The sequence below is a fragment of the Mirounga leonina genome, unplaced genomic scaffold, assembly GCF_011800145.1.
Source record: "Mirounga leonina isolate KUSES-001 unplaced genomic scaffold, KU_Mleo_1.0 Mir_197, whole genome shotgun sequence".
In the NCBI taxonomy this organism is placed as follows: domain Eukaryota; kingdom Metazoa; phylum Chordata; class Mammalia; order Carnivora; family Phocidae; genus Mirounga; species Mirounga leonina.
The window spans coordinates 2,700,370-2,707,469 of record NW_023270494.1 but is presented as its reverse complement, the minus strand read 5'-3'; the positions used below and the strand labels follow the sequence as shown (position 1 = coordinate 2,707,469).

The following is a 7,100-nucleotide window of genomic DNA, read 5'->3' as shown; positions in this document are numbered from 1 at the left end:
TCTGTGTCTGCGCAGGAGGCCAAAGGTCTCAAGCAGGAGTGAGCCACATCCACAGCCCAAGGTGACACCTGCAGAACCAGGGATGCCCATGGGGGACCCGGGTGATCCCAGGCAGGAGGAGGGAGGGGAAGCCCGGCAGAGTGGACGAGGAGCAGACAGGACGGGGAGGGGGAGGAGGAAGGCACGGGAGCCAGGGTCCCCCATACCCACAGCCACTGTACCAGATGAGGAGCCCCATGACACGCGGGCAGGGACAAGCCCAGGGACAGCCCACGTGCGGGAACAGCAGAAGACCACAGGAAGGGGCTGCGTCTCTGTGTGCCTCAGGTTCCCCCACATGCAGCACGAGGCAGCATGGAGTCAGCCTCATGACGAGAAGGAGCCTGGCACTACTAGGATTTCAACAAAGAGTTTCATCATCATCCATGGACCATAAAGAAGGATCCAGATAATAAAGGTTAAGACATGCACCAGAACGCTTGCGCCTATATGCTAAAACTGAAACCGTACGGAGATGCTCAGCGTGGCCCCTGCACCAGGACAACACCCACATTTGCAAAGGGTTCCACATAAAGAAAAATGCAACAGGTGTTCAAATAAAAATGTGTACACACACGTTCACAGCACCATTCCTGACAAGAGCCGAAAGGTAGAAGCAGTCCAAATATGCATCGATGCGCGAAAGGAGACGCGGGATGTGGTCTAGCCACACCGTGGAATATCCCGCCGCCGCGCAAAGGGACGGACTCTGACCCCTCCTGCGACGCGGATGGACCCTGAGCACACGGTGCCCCGAGGATGGCGCCAGGCAACTCCAGAGGCAGACGTAAGGTTGGGGGCTGCCAGGGGCGCTGCTGGAGAGGCTGGGGGGTCCCCGGGGCTGCTGACAATGTTCTAGAAGTAGACAGCACTGATGGTGGCAGACACCGCAAGGCACGAGACGCCACTGACTTGAACGAGTTTCTCTAACGTAAGTGGGTTCCACCCCAACAAGAGAAAACGAAGACCACAACGTAGTGATTATAGGAGCGGGCACCAGCTGTGTGCAGGACGGGGGGGGGGGCCTAAGCCATCGTCAGTGAATCGTCACAGCGACCCCACCAAGTACAGATGTGACTGTCCCCCTTTTACACCTGAAGGAATCAAAGCCCAGAGAGGCTGAGTGACCTTGGGCAGGTATGGAGGGGGATTGGACCCTGCGATCTGGCTCCGGGAGAGCTGAATTTGGGGAGGAACCAGGGAGGAGGATGGCAGGGAGCGGGCAAGGTGAGCTCCCTACAGCCACAGGCGGGGTGGGCAGGGGGTGCTGCCCAAGCCCTGAGCCCTCACTGGGGCAGACGCCAGGACCACACTCTACCCGGCATCCAGGGGACCTTCTGGAAGGCCACCTGGGCCCTGTCACGCCCCCTCCTCCACCCTGTCTCCCCCACATCCCCACCCAGTCCCTTCCCTCCCACCTGGAGGAGGGGACCGGCCTCCCTCACGGGAGGCGCTCCCGGCAATAGGAAAACCCCAACGCTCAGCCCGAAGCCGAGCTCTGTGAAAACAGCTGTGCGTCGCACTGGGCACAGCAAAGGTTTTCCTTTGTAATTGGCCAAAAAAAGAAAAAGGTATTTTTCGAGCATCGTTATCAACATAAGAACACAATAGGATCAATTCTCCCAACCCCCTCGGGCCCAGGACATGGCCATGGCACCCTGCACAGGGGTCTGAGGACTGACGTCCCGGGAGGTGACCCCACAGCCTCCCCTGGATGCCCAGAGTCTTTGCGCCCCTCGCAGTGGAGCTGACCGCCCCCCGCCTCGGCCTCCGTCTGCCTATCCGCCGCCCTCGTCCCACCCTGGAGCTTGCGTGGGCTCAGCCATCCGGTCCTATGGGAAGCAGCCCTGGCCCCCCACCGGGGTGACCCTCCCTCGGCTACTGACCCTCGTCCATGACCCCCTCATCTGCTGTAGCAAGCTGACTGCTGATGACAAGGGAGCACTTATCACCTGCCTGTCCCGGGAGCCCCTTGGCATCACCTAGTGCCACATGCTCTACCCTGCCACCCCCGGACTCTCGGGAATCCCTCCAGCTCTGTGACCACCGGCCCAGTGCCAGCTGTGGGAAGGGGGCTACAAGACCCCAGACCAGCCCTAGGCAGGGACACCCAGCCCTGAGCCCTGGGTCAGAAGGGACCCAGCAGAACATGAGCAGGCCTGGGCCTCCTCCCAATTCAGCCCCAGGTGGACAAGAAAAGCCCCACCAGGAGCCTGGAGCAGATGGCGCGGGCTCCGGACCCCTGCCCGGCCCACCATCTGTCCTGACAGTCGGCCCATCTGCCCGGGCAGCCCCTCCTCCCGGCCCACCATCTGCCGGCCTGCTTGGCCCTCCTCCTGGCTCCCCCAGGGCCCTCGGGAGGGGATGGGCTAGGAGCCAGAGCCCGGACCTGGCTGCCTCGGACCGACCCCATCTGGCACCCCTGAGGGGAAGGGGACGGCAGGAACCCAGCCAGGCAGGGCCATCTCCACAATGGTGGCCCCATGACTAGGGGGTGGCAGACGCGGGCCTCGCCCCTGGAGGAGGTGGCAGCCACACACACCCTCCTCCCCGCAAGGCCTGGCATCCCTGCTGAAAAGGCCTTGACCAGCCCCTTGTCCAGGCCTCCCCTGCCCACTTCACTTGCCCCCCCCCCTCCGGCTGGCAGGTCCTCCAGGGTCCCTGGGAGCTGGCCAGAGCCTCCCCCTCCCTGAGAAGGAAGAAGAGGAATCTCCCTCCAGGACCCCAAGGGCAGGCTGGTGAGGGCAGAGGGGCATCGGAAGTCCCAGTTCTGCCCTGAGGCCCAGCTGCCAGGCCCCCATGCTGGCAACCCCAAATTTCCCAGCCATTTGCTCCCGAGGAACCCAGTGCTGAGAGGGCCAGGTCTGCCTTTGGAAGCCCACCTCGGGCACAGGGCTTCGCGGGCACCCAAGAGGTCATGAGATGGGGCCTCAGCCCCTCCCCCTGCCTTGGGCCCTTTGCTCGTGAAACCCCCGCAGGGCCCCCACATCCTCCCTGGATCCCCTCACAAGGTGACACGATCACTCGGCCATAGAAGAAATGTGGGGTGCATGAGCTCTACTTGGTGAGGGGGTGAGGCAGGGCATGGGGGCCTACCAGGCTGTGGACGGTAGCCCAGCAGGTGGTCAGTCCCTCTATCTGGTCCCACAGACCCCCCACTCCCCATCGTGCCCTGAGCAGCCCCCAGGACGGCACCCAGCAGGGAAGGCAGTCAGGGGCTGGAACACAGGAGCCCCCCGCTCCTGCCCCAGGGGACCTTGCCCCACCTTCCATCCATCAAGACCCTCGCGCCGGACCCCAGGAAGAGCTTCCTTTTGCCTGATGGAGGATGCCTTCCTGGTGACCCGCCATTCACCAGGCACCCTTGAGCCAGGGAGCCCCTTCCTGCCCTCCACCACACTGGACCACCCCCCATTCCCGCCGGGGGCAGGAAGCTGGAACCCACACCCACCAACGGGCCACCTCACTCCGGCGACACCCACCTGCCCCCCAGCCCCAGCTGGCTAACCAACAGACGTCGGTTTTCCTTTTAGGAGCAGGTAGACACAAGCCCACCCCGAGCCCCTATCAGCAGGGTGGAGCCCAGCATGCCGGGGTTGGGGACAGCACCAGCAAACCCACATCCACGCACCCTGTGGGGCACAGGGGACTCTGTCCTCCCTTGGCCCCCAGGGCCTGGTGGAAGCAGCCGGCAGGGGAACCCATTGGGGTAGCGCGAGGCCAGCAGATCGGTGGCTGGACAGCGCCACCTGGTGGCCCTCTCAGAGACTACAAAGCCAGGCGACCTTTTTGTTCTGGTTCTGGGGTTTTCAGGCGAGGCATTTCTTTCCCTCTTCCCAACAGGGCTCCGTGACTATCAGAACCCCCTGCCCTCTAATCGGATTCTGCTTAGATATGGCTAGTTATCAGAGGGCTCAACCCAGGCACTTCAAACAAGACAGGAAAATAAATAAAGAGCTTTTCCCCAATGAGGCCCCTGCAAGGCTAGCACGCCGGTCACCCGCTGCCTGAGGGAGTCACCCTTCCTCCTGTTCCCCGCCCCTGGCCTGCCACCTCTGAGGGGGGGAAAAGTCAGAAATCCCTGGCCAACGAGAGACAAATCAAGCCTAAAAAGAATACTAAAGGCAAGTGATAAAAACACACTAAATACATAAAATAGAAAAATATGTAGAAAAAGAGAAAAAACAAAATTGCAGGGAAACCCACTGGACATAACAGGCTCCCAACTCTACTTTGAAAAGTGTTTGTGAAAAGAAACGAATTAAGGATGTCTCCTTTTGAGCTGGATTCCAGGGTAATCTGTAAGTCCAGTTGATGCGGATGGTTTGGTTTGATTCACAGGAGGATTCCAGCTCCTCACTGCAGAAGGACGATGCCATTCGGAAATCACCATTTTGCAAGCTCTTTGTGACATAATTATTTCTTGAAACGGTCATGGATGGATAAGACCATCGATGAAAGATGTTAGCGAGGAGCTGGGGCCCGCCCAGCAGACCTGCTGAGTGGCCCCAGCATCACAGGTGAGCTCTGGGTGAGACACACGCCCGCCCATGAAGGGTTCTGGCAGAAAGATGAGCCTGCATGGGATCAAGCTTCCACAGCTAAACTTCTGTTTCCAGGAGAGATGGGAACAAAGTGACGCCACAGGAGGTGATCAGATCAATCGGATGGAGAATGTGCAGACACTGGGCAGGACAGCTGATCTGGCTTCTACAAGTCACGGCAGGAGGGAAATTGGGGTGGGGGTGATGCCTGATCTAGGTCCAGAGAGATTTAAATGGCCCAGCAATCAAACTTGATGTGTGAACCTTGTTGGGAACCCAATTTAAACAAACCAGCTGCAAAAAGGTATTCCTGAGGCCATCAGAGAAGTCAGTTACGGACAGGGCATCAGCCCATAGGGAGGAATTCCTGCTGATTTTGATACGGTGTTATCAGAGCTGTAATTGTGTCACAAAATTTCCCGTACTTGGAGAGTTGCACCCTGATGTTTACGGGGGCAAAAGCGCAGAGTGTCTGCTATGGGTTTGGGGATACTTCAATGAGGTAATACCAGTGTTGGGTGCTTATTAAGGTCACTTGATGGAATTGATGAAAAATCATAACAGATGAATTTAAAAATTTAGAAATAATTTTTAGAGGGATGACCTTGCAGTTACAGGGGTTAGATATCATTGTAAACAAACCTTCTGGAAATTACAGAGTAATACTGAAGGGGGTTACCCAAGGGAACAGCAAAGAGCAAGGAAACGATAAATAAACGTGACAATTCTCAGGAACTGTCAAATCAGGGTGATACGCACAGGACCTTGTGTTCTGTATTCTATTTTTCAGGGATTATGAAAACTTCCATTATAGAAATTTTTTCAAAGGAAGACACGTCCTGTCTCCTGCAAACGTCATCTGACATGGACCATCGCGGATGCTGACCCATCCTGCATGCCTGACCTGTCTCCTCTCTTTCTCAGGGACCTGTCTTGGGGAGGGAACATCTCTGGTGTTTACGGCCCCCGTGTCCCTGAGTGCGTAGGGCCCCCGCAGCAGGGCTGGGCACCTGCTCGGAGTCCCTGCCTGGCCCCCACAAGCTCCAGCACCCTGGGTCCCTGAGCAGCCCGAGCCAGCTGTTAGTCCCTGGTGATAAGGATTTGATGACTCAGCATCATCTCATCCTTCACAGAAACCAGCTTAGATGTGGTTGGTAAAAAAAAAAATTCTCAGCTGGCAAAGCACTTTCTCCAGCCACCAAAGACCCCCCTGCCCTTCTGCCCACCGAGGAGTGCCACCAATATCCCTGAGAGCAAAGATGCACCACGCTCTCCGCATGCTGGGGGCTTTATGGCTGTGCCCACAAGCAGGTGCCTTCAATGGTTACTCCTTCCCTCACCTACTCTCAGACCCCAAGCAACCTGTCCGGGAGGGTTATGGGTTTCAGATCTTCTTAGAACTCCGGCTAGTCTGGGCCTCTGACCCCAGCCGTGGTCTCCAGAGCACCCAGGCTTGGAACTCCCCAAAGTGTGTTTCTGGGGGGTGCTGGCTTTCGAGGCTTCCCCTCTTGCCCCAGTGGCTGAGCTCTGCTGGGTGGGGAGGGGGCCGCAGCCGGGCCGGGGGGGGCAGCTGGGCCAGGGGCCGTGTCTGGGGCTCTCTGCAAAGTGTAAAGGGTGCCCGTCTACACCCCAGCCTTTAGAAAGCACCTCCCCCAATGCCCTTCACACAGCGGGTGCCCCCGCAAGTGCTGGCCGAACAGAGCGGCCCCCCGGACAACGCAAGCTGAGATGGAGGATCACGGAGACGCTTGTAAATTAACGGGTTGTCGTGCTGTGGCCGCATTACGTGGGACACAGGCCAGCCTCCAGTGAGATTTCCTGAACCTTCCCCTGGAGGGTCTCAGCGGCCAGAGCACAGGAGGACATCCACGCTCTCTCCCCCGCCTTCCCTCGGACCCGGGCCCAGGTGGGTCACAGTGGTTGACAGGGCGGTTCTTGACTTCATCCGTCTGCAGCCCGGGCTCGGCCCCACACACCTCCCCTGGTCGCCAAGCGTCCCGCTGGTGAAGGACTCGGACGACAGCAGCACCCATATAAAGGGGGTTCTCTGCCCGAGGGCCTTTGCTGCACGAGAGGGACACCGTCCTCCCCCAGGTGGGGGCGAGGAGTTGGGAGGAACAGCCCCAGCAGGGACATGTTAGCCGTCCCTTATCCGCCCAGCATGGCCAAAGGTAGTCCCTTATCTGCCTTGACATGTCCCTTCTTCATTATCTGCACATACACAGCATCTAAGTGGCTATAAAATAGATGGTTCTGAAGATAGCAGGTGCTCTGAGCTCCCCCGAGGGAAGGTCCTGGGACAGCGGCCCCGATGGACCCAGATGCCATCTGTCCTCTTCCCGCTGCCCGGTGTCCAGAAGGGCCCTCGACCTGCCTGGCCTTCGGGCAAAGTCAGCACTGCCACGCCCGCCCCCTGCCCCCACCCACCAGGGTGGTCGGCCAAGAGCCGGGAGCCAGTGGAAGGACAGACACGGCCCCTGGCCCAGGTCCGCGCACCCCCCGCCCGGCTGCGGCCCC

General features: G+C 59.2%; 1 non-coding gene across 1 annotated transcript; it reads left to right on the top strand.

The window, feature by feature from the left end:
* Positions 1-473: 473 nt before the first annotated feature.
* On the top strand, positions 474-575 carry LOC118024465. Its single transcript, XR_004683114.1, has one exon. It is a non-coding gene; the product is annotated as a U6 spliceosomal RNA (small nuclear RNA).
* Positions 576-7,100: the final 6,525 nt, after the last annotated feature.